The sequence below is a fragment of the Lethenteron reissneri genome, chromosome 47 (assembly GCF_015708825.2).
Source record: "Lethenteron reissneri isolate LAM-NWPU_2019-01 chromosome 47, ASM1570882v1, whole genome shotgun sequence".
Classification (NCBI taxonomy): domain Eukaryota; kingdom Metazoa; phylum Chordata; class Hyperoartia; order Petromyzontiformes; family Petromyzontidae; genus Lethenteron; species Lethenteron reissneri.
In genome coordinates this window covers 6,874,088-6,885,376 of record NC_083825.1, presented here as the reverse complement: position 1 = coordinate 6,885,376, position 11,289 = coordinate 6,874,088, and positions in this window count along the sequence as shown.

Sequence of the window (11,289 nt, the reverse complement as noted above, 5' to 3'; positions counted from 1 at the left end):
TATGTAGTCAGCTCATCGGAGGTGCGGGGGGAAGGGCAACAAACTAAACAAGAAGCAGTTCAAAATAAATACGTTTTCAATCTAGATGACTTAAAAGTGCATGGCTCCAGCGCTTTCCTAATAACGGAAGCAAGAGCGTTCCAGACGGCCGCAGAAGCGCATCTGAAAGCGCGCGATGCGGTGACCGTCTTTGGTTCGATGGTTTATGCTCCTTGGCTACATCAGCAAGGTATTAAAAAGTACTAATCGGGTACTAGAGGGGAAATATTTTTGACCTGGCAACAACACTTTGTAATCTTAGCTCATCCAGTGAATTCTGTCACTGCAAAAGTCTCTTTTTTCTCGGTCGGCACTCACGTCGCTATTTTTCCCGTCTCTATTGGACAACGCTGACGTCTTGGCGTCAACGGGGTGTGGCTCGCAATAGGGATTGAAAGTCCCATTGGGCCTCGGGAAGGGAAATGTGGCCCCACCCCCTGTGGTAACGACGACCCCGATCCTGTTCCCGCTCTGTCCCTCCGTGTCGTCGTGTAACACTACCGCTGCTGCCACTCACCTGTACGTCGGCTAAATAGGGACACATCCCTATAAACACGTAGCCCGCCCGCGTGCGTGTGTGTGAGTGTGTGTGCTCGCAGCTCGCTGGAACTAATCCACGTATTTTTAAAGCTGCAATTGTTTAAAGCTGCACGTGTTCAGCTAAAGCTTTGGTTGTGGTCGGTAAGGAATGTCTGATTTGTTGGTGCTGACTCTGCGTGTGCGTTACGGTGAGGTATGATTAACAATGCATGCTTCCTTTGCTTTGGCAAGGGTTTTATATTATTAAGAAAACGAGTCAGTCGAATTTAGCAAACGTCTGTGAGATGGATTTCGGTGATCCTAATGAGCTAAGGGTTCAGTGTCATATGAGACGAGGCATCTGTATTAGATGAGACGAAGGTTCTTCATTAAATTATGCTCGAGTTCTCTATCGGACGAGACGAGGTGTCTGTATTGAATGGGCCAAAAGGCGTCCTCTGCTGGATCTGAAATAATCCAATTGACCACTTTTCAAGTATCAATGCAATGTCACATTTTCAGTCAAGTTAGAGGGTCTTGGGCTGTCTAGTGGCCTGGTCACAATACATTTACCAAGTTTTGCGTCTTAATATTTAAAAGGAGTACGGTTAAATAATAATAAATATGCATTGCCAGAATTTGAGTCTATATAGCATCGCATTTTGTGCTGAACACGCTACGAATGTAGACAGCACTTGGGGGACAAAATAAATAAGGAAATATACCGAAACACAACGCGCGGTGGGTAGATTAAGCAGCAGTGTGACCGCCGAATTGCAATAGCGCATAACGTAAAAGCGCGTCGCTTGTCTGTGCAAATACTGCCCCTGGACCGTGCTTGCTTGGTTGTGGCGATCGTTGTTGCGCTGACGTCGTTTGTTAGAGGCATTTTCGCTCGTGGGACGAGGTGGGGTAAGAAGATGGGAACATTTTAAGCGTGGCATTTTTGCATGAATTTCCATTCGAAGCCATACGTAATTTTGCCCATCTTACTGAAAATATATTCTCGTCACGTTTTGTTCTCAGCACCATTTGCCATTTGTTTACACGGGCAAACGCGAACTGAGATTTGCTCGCTCTGCTGACGAGAGCAAAAAATTTCGAAACTGGCCCACAGTTTTTCTTGTTTTTACGCGGAGAGAGATAATGTCGTAATTCTATTCTCTAAGCATAACACTCCCATTTCATCGCGGAGCCGATCGCTGCTCATGTTCTCAATCTGTCCGCCACTGAAACTAATTTTTGATACCAATCCGGCAGCATTTGCCCCGAGGCTTCTCTGCTCTTGGAATATGATTAAATGTATGATGAAATTCATAGGAATCTTGAGCCATCCGAAAAAAAAGCCTTTATTATCACATTTTTTCGCACATTATTATTCAACCTAACTTGATCGCTGCCTTGTTACTTGGTAATGTGTACGTCTGGTGGGACGATGGATTGTTGGCAGGAGTTGGAGCAAGTTGTAATGCATGCTGGAAAGGGTGGATTGTTGAAAACAGCTGTTGAGTGGGTTCGCGAACGATGTCATTCAGGAAATCAGTAGGTTGCTTAAATGGTTTGCTGAGTAAATGTGGTGAAAGTGAATGTGGCTTCCGTTGGGTTGAAATCAAGGCTGGGTCTAATCTGGAATAGCGACCTGAAAAAAGATGTCCACACCTTGCACACCGCATCCAGGATGCCTCTCTGGATGACTACCCATCTCGGCACGTGTCACCCTCCAGTCGACCAACGGCCGGGGACATATTCAGAGAAATGAATTCCTGCTGAGTTGGTATTAATTCTCGATTTGAAGTTTTCGTGACTTGCAAGGATCCATACTTTTAGTTTTTTTCGGTAAAGTCACGTAGGTATAAAATAAAATAAATTTAAATGAAAACAATTAAATTAAAATGAAAACAACTAAATTAAATTTAGTTTTCATTTTATTTTTTACCTACGTGACTTTACCCAAAAAACCCAAAAAGTACGAGTTGCTATTTTTGCGATTGCTCTATATAACAACTCGCCTATGTGTTTTCAGGTTGTGCCGTGCGTTGTACGGCACGATGTCCGACGTTTCGCTCCACGTGCCAGGAGAGCTTCTTCAGGGAACTGGATTTAACGTGCGGCTTGCCAGCACGTGGAGCTGAAACGTCGGACATCGTGCCCAACAACACGCGGTACAATGCGAGAGCACGCCGGACAGCTACTTGCCCACGATAAAAAAAAAATCATAGCGTGCCACAATGTTCGTATCTGCCTCGCTTGCCGCACCAAAACGCCTGAATGCGTGATGAGGTTTTCCGCTTGTGCGATGGCATCAGCAGAGTGCTGGCTGCCTGATGAATGTGCAGGATGCTCTGGCCCGTTTCTCTTGTTTTCCCCGCTTATGTTTGGTTTATTCTTTAAAGGTCAACGGTTCCATTTCCCCCCTTTCTCACGAGTCGTTTAATTTAGCCGACGATTTTCACGCCGCATTATCCCTGTGTTGGTCTTACCTTAATTGCGCCCGCGACTGTTTTGTCTTCTTGAGTGTTTTTTTAAGAGTGTGAATTATTCATTGCTACATTCTATGTGCGTGTTTGTGTGCGCGTGCGTTGCTTATTCAGACTGCCACGTACAGCTGTGAGATGCTAGTGGGGGTGGGGGGGGGGAGTCGTTGCATCGTCGTTAGCGCACTGCTCAAGAAACCCGGCAACTCGAGTTCGATCCCTGGCCAAGTGGTATCTGAACCTGTCCTGGCCCTCTCTTAGGTTGACTCAACCTTAACATGAGCACAAGTATGTCGTGTGAGCATTAGCACTTGGTAAACATAGGTGGTTGCGTGTGTTCTGCGCAAGCCTTAATATGTGCTCATTCACAGCACATGCTTCTGCACCCTGTATGACTATGGCTAATCATTGGTATTTGTGTATGGCGACTGGTGTCACGGCATACTTCACCGCATTTGCCCAAGTGCAGGTTCGCGACGGGTTCGTCCGAGAACCAGCTGAGATATCCCTTGCCACCGATGTTAGCCGTGCCAAAGGAGATGCACCACAAACTGTCGCTGATTAAATAAAGACCAGTTTAAATGCACATTCAGGTCAGTACAATGAATACAAACGCCTTGTAAATATCCTGAGCCATGCCGTGTCTAATGCTGGATGGAACCTCGGTGTAACACTACTGCATGCGATTGCCAGCATACTTGATATGTGTCCCAATACTTGGTCATTACTGAACGGGTTGGCGTCTGTATTTTAATTGCTGTTGTGATTTAAATGTTTCATTTGCACACACTGAAAAAAATAAATGATTTTGTGGGCTTACAATTTACTGCCTCGGGTTTAGCGGTTCTGCTGTACGGCTGTGATGTGTTTCTGGATTGCACGGCGCATTTTGCACGTTGTCCGACGTTTTGCTCCACGTTTTCGGAGCTTCTCCAGCAACTGGCCAAGCAAGGATTAAGTGAATATTCAGTAACCTGAAGCTCTAAACTAAACTATTTTAATTTTGATTTAAAGCTTTCGTGACTGCAGGGATTCATATTCTTGGTTCTTTCGGTAAAGTCACATAGAAGGGAAATAATAAAATAAAATAATAAATATTTTTATTATTTCCCTTCTACGTGACTTTACCGAAAGAACCAATAATATTTTAATTTTACTACGTAAGGCCCACTGAGCTATATAGCTCTTTTCAGAAGCGACCAGAAAAGATATCCCAATGAAGTGGCTTATGTGTAAATGTCAAGCAAACAAATACTCTAAACGCATGTTTCTAAATGTGGAGGGGAAAACCGGAGGACCCGGAGAAAAAAAATCCACACGACCACGGGGAGAGAGAAAGACACGCAAACTGCAAATATACAGCAGCAGCAGGCGCCAGGGTCGGGATCGAACCCACGACCTCCTGCATACCAGGCGAGGTAGTGAACATCTCCTAGCCACTGTGATGATGTTGAGAGAGAGACACGCAAACTGCAAATATACAGCAGCAGCAGGCGCCAGGGTCGGGATCGAACCCACGACCTCCTGCATACCAGGCGAGGTAGTGAACATCTCCTAGCCACTGTGATGATGCTGAGAGAGACACGCAAACTCCAAACATACAGCAGCAGCAGGCGCCAGGGTTGGGATCGAACCCACGACCTCCTGCATACCAGGCGAGGTAGTGAACATCTAGCCACTGTGATGATGCTGAGAGAGAGACACGCAAACTGCAAATATACAGCAGCAGCAGGCGCCAGGATCGAACCCACGACCTCCTGCATACCAGGCGAGGTAGTGAACATCTCCTAGCCACTGTGATGATGCTGAGAGAGAGACACGCAAACTCCAAATATACAGCAGCAGCAGGCGCCAGGGTCGGGATCGAACCCACGACCTCCTGCAGACCGGGCTCGGTAGTTGACGTGTTGCTCCCGGGCAAGTGGAGCGCGTCGTTGGAACATGCCGAACAACAAGACGGTACAATGCTGAATTGACGACGGCTCGCTGGAAGAATGTCAAGGGCAGGGACCACGTGTGTGTGCAGTGTAAACACACCTGGTCTCACGTGCCAGTTGTTGCTGCCTCCCGAAGGTCGACTCGGCCTCAAATGAGTACCTGGTGCGGTCTGTAAACATTGCCATGTGGATAAAAATGCTCCTTGTGGTGGTGTTGCAGCCACCCATTTTCCTTCGTGTGCCGTGCCGGCCTTAATAGGTGCTACTCGCTAACAGTATTTGCCCCAAACACTCTGTAATGGCTAAACGGGGAATCGTTGCACACACAAAGACAAAGATCCCTCCTTATATCCTTAACAGACTACTGGGGCAAGTGTTGTTAGCGAGTAACACCTTTGAAGACCGGTGCGGGAAAAGAGGGGGTAGGTGGCCAGCATCACGCTCGGCCACAAACACACTTGCCCACACACACACACACACTTCCACACACACACACATTCACACACACACACATTCACACACACACATCCACACACACACACTTGCCCACACACGCATTTGCCCACACACACACTTCCACAAAGAAAAAGACAAAGATCCCCCGTATAGCCTTAACAGACTGTAGGGGCAAGTGCTGTTAGCGAGCACCTATGAAGGCCAGAACGGTACACGAGGTGGGTGACCAGCACCACGCTCAGCCACAAACACATACGCACTTGCCCACACACACACTTGCCCACACACACTTGCCCACACACACACTTGCCCACACACACACTTGCCCACACACATACACACACACGCACATCCACACACACACTTGCCCACAAACACACTTTCACATACACACACTTCCACACACACACACTTCCACACACACACTTCCACACACACACTTCCCCACACACACACTTGCCCACACACAAACACACTTGCCCACACACACACTTCCACACACACTTGCCCACACACACACTTGCCACACACACAATTGCCACACACACACTTCCACACACACGTTTGCCCACACACACACTCGCCCACACACACACACACTTGCCCACACACACACACACTTGCCCACACACACACACTTGCCCACACACACACACTTGCCCCACACACACACTTGTCCACACACACACTTGCCCACACACACACACTTGCCCACACACACACACACTTGCCCACACACACACACTTGCCCACACACACACTTGCCCACACCACACTTGCCCACACACACACACACTTGCCCACACACACACACTTGCCCACACACCACGTTCCACACACACTTGCCACACACACACTTGCCCACACACACACTTGCCCACACACACACACTTGCCCACACACACACACTTGCCCACACACACTCCACACACACTTGCCACACACACACACTTGCCCACACACACACTTGCCCACACACACACTTCCCACACACACTTGCCCACACACACACACTTGCCCCACACACACTTGCCCACACACACACTTGCCCACACACACACTTGCCCACACACCACACTTGCCCACACACACACACTTGCCCACACCACACTTGCCCACACACACACACTTGCCCACACACACACTTGTCCACACACACTTGCCCACACACACACACTTGCCCACACAACACTTGCCCACACACACACTGCCCACACACACACTTCCACACACACACTTGCCCACACACACACACTTGCCCACACACACACTTGCCCACACACACCACTTGCCCACACACACCACTTGCCCCACACACCACACTTGCCCACACACACACCTTGCCCACCCACACACACTTGCCCACAACACACACACTTGCCCACACACACCACTTGCACACACACACACTTGCCCACACACACACTTGCCACACCCAAACACACATTGCCCACTACACACACTTTCCCACACACACACTTGCCCACACACCACACTTGCCCACACACACACACTTGCCCACACACACCCTTGCCCCACACACACACTTGCCCACACACCACACTTGCCCACACACCACACTTGCCCCACACACACACTTCCCACCACACACCTTGCCCAACACACACACTTGCCCACACACACACTTGCCCACACACACACACTTGCCCACACACACACACTTGCCCCACACACACCCTTGCCCACACACACACTTGCCACACCACATGCCACACACACTTGCCCACACACACACACTTGCCCACACACACACTTGGCCCACACACACACTTGCCCACACACACACACTTGCCCACACCACACACTTGCCCACCACACACTTGGCCCACACACACACTTGCCCACACACACACTTGCCCACACACACACACTTGCCACACACACACACTTGCCCCAACACCACACTTGCCCACACCACACACTTGCCCACACACACACTTGCCCACACACACACTTGCCCACACACACAACTTGCCACACACACACACTTGCCCACACACACACTTGCCCACACACACACACTTGTCCACACACACACTTGCCCACACACACACTTGCCCCACACACACACTACAGCTTGCCACACACACACACTTGCCCACACACACACTTGTCCACACACACACACTTGCCCACACACACACTTGCCCACACACACACCTTGCCCACACACACACTTGCCCACACACACACACTTGCCCACACACACACACTTGCCACACACACACTTCCACCACACACCACTTGCCCACACACACACACTTGCCCCACACACACTTGCCCACACACACACTTGCCCACACACACACACTTGCCCACACACACACACTTGCCCACACACACACTTGCCCACACACACACTTGCCCACACACACACACACTTGCCCACACACACACTTGCCCACACACACACACTTGCCCACACACACACTTGCCCACACACACACTTGCCCACACACACACTTGCCCACACACACACACTTGCCCACACACACCACTTGTCCACACACACACACTTGCCCACACACACACTTGCCCACACACACACTTGCCCACACACACACTTGCCCACACACACACTTGCCCACACAACACTTGCCCACACACACACTTGTCCACACACACACTTGCCCACAACACACACTTGCCCACACACACACACTTGCCCACACACACACACACTTGCCCACACACACACTTGTCCACACACACACTTCCACACACACACTTGCCCACACACACACTTGCCCACACACACACTTGCCCACACCACACACTTGCCCACACACACACTTGCCCACACACACACTTGCCACACACACCACACACTTGCCCACACACACACTTGCCCACACACACACACTTGTCCACACACACACTTGCCCACACACACACTTGCCCACACACACACACTTGCCCACACACACACTTGCCCACACACACACACTTGCCCACACACACACACTTGCCCACACACACACTTGCCCACACACACACACACACTTGCCCACACACACACTTGCCCACACAACAACTTGCCCACACACACACTTGCCCACACACACACACACTTGCCCACACACACACTTGCCCACACACACACACTTGCCCACACACACACTTGCCCACACCCACACTTGCCCAACACACACACTTGCCCACACACACACTTGCCCACACACACACAACTTGCCCACACACACACACTTGTCCACACCACACACTTGCCCACACACACACTTGCCCACACAACACACACTTGCCCACACACACACTTGTCCACACACACACTTGCCCCCACACACACTTGCCACACACACACTTGCCACACACACACACACTTGCCCACACACACACTTGCCCAAACACACACACTTGCCCACACACACACTTGCCCACACACACACACACCTTGCCCACACACACACACTTGCCCACACACACACTTGCCCACACACACTTGCCCACCACCACACCACTTGCCCACACACCACACACTTGCCCACACACACACACACACTTGCCCACACACACACTTGCCCACACACACACTTGCCCACACACACACACTTGCCCACACACACACTTGCCCACACACACACACTTGCCCACACACACGTTTGCCCACACACACACGTTTGCCCACACACACACTTGCCCACACACACACTTGCCCACACACACACACTTGCCCACACACACACACTTGCCCACACACACACTTGCACACACACACACACACTTGCCCACACACACACACCGTTTGCCCACACACACACTTGCCCACACACACACTTGCCCCCACACACACCACACTTGCCCACACACACACAGATTCCACACACACTTGCCCACACACACGTTTGCCCACACACCACACTTGCCCACACACACCACACACTTGCCCCACACACACACACTTCCACACACACTTTGCCCACACACACGTTTGCCACACACACACACACTTGCCCACACACACACACTTGCCCACACACACACCACTTGCCCACACACACACTTGCCCCACACACACACACACTTGCCCACACACCACACTTGCCCACACACACGTTTGCCCACACACACACACTTGCCCACACACACACACACTTGCCCACACACACATGCCCACACACACATTGCCCACACACACACACTTGCCCACACACACACTTGCCCACACACACACTTGCCCACACACACACTTGCCCACACACACACACTTGCCCACACAACGTTTGCCCACACACACACGTTTGCCCACACACACACTTGCCCACACACACACTTGCCCACACACCCACACACTTGCCCACACACACACACACTTGCCCACACACACACACTGCCCACACACACACACACTTGCCCCTACACACACACACTTGCCCACACACACACACACACTTGCCCACACACACACACACTTCACACACATTGCCCACACACCGTTTGCCCACACACACACACTTGCCCACACACACACCACACTTGCCCACCACACACACACGTTTGCCCACACACACACACTTGCACACACACACACACTTGCCCACACACACACACACACTTGCCCTGCCCACACACACACACTTCCACACACACGTTTGCCCACACACACACACTTGCCCACACACACACTTGCCCACACACACACACTTGCCCACACACACACACTTGCCCACACACACACACTTCCACACACACGTTTGCCCACACACACACACACTTGCCCACACACACACGCATGATTTCTCTGTAGTAATCGCGCCGCCGCCGTCACTGGAGCCTCGCTTTTTGTCTCAGCTCTCTGGAGCGAGTCTCGGCTGCAATGCGCGGCTTGCCCCGGCCAAACCCGCACAGTCATCTCCGCCACGACACCCAACACCGCGCCCCCTCCCCCAAGCCTCCCCGAGCCTAGGCAGCATCACAAGCCATGCTCAATCCACTGCTGGATGAAGCATTAGACCCTCGCCCCACCCACACCACCCTACAAGCCTCAGGACATCCCGTTGAGAGCGTTGACTCTTGCCAAGTACACCTGCAAGCTTTAGCTCTGCCCACTCCCCAGGTGTGTCTGGCTTGTCTGCAGCGGGAAAGTCACGAGCATCGATTCGAGCAAAGCCCGACGTGACTACTGATGAGACCGTGAGCGTCGAGACCGGTGCAGACGACTTGCACGTGTTGAAGCAATGCTGCTGATGTTTTTGGTTCTTTCGGTAAAGTCACGTAGAAGGGGAATAATAAAAGAAAAAAAAGAAAAAAAGAATTATTTTATTATTTTTCTTTTTCTTATTTTATTTCATTATTTCCCTTCTACGTGACTTTACCGAAAGAACCAAGAAGATGAATCCCTGCAGTCACGAAAGAAGCTTTACATCGAAATGTAATGCTGCCGATGTGAGCCACTCCCGGGTGAGGCTACGCCGCACGTGCGTGGCCTGTAGCCCAGCCCTGCGAAGGCAGCAGCAGCGGGGGGGGGGGGGGTCACGGCACAAAATGTTGTCACTCCCCCCAACTCCCGAAGAGGTTTGGGGCCGTCCATAAATGACGTCACACGATTTTGGACGATTTTTAACCCCCTTCGTCACACGGCGTCACAAAGTCAGGCCGCCCCTACGTGACTTTACCGAAAGAACCAAAAAGATCAGCAGCATTGCTTCAACACGTGCAAGTCGTCTGCACCGGTCTCGACACTACCCCCCCACTACCCCCCCCCCACTACCCACCCCCCACTACCCCCCCCCCACTTTTCCCCCCCACTACCCCCCCCACTACCCCCCCATACCCTCCCCACTACCCCCCTCCCCACTACCCCCCTCCCCACTACCCTCCCCACT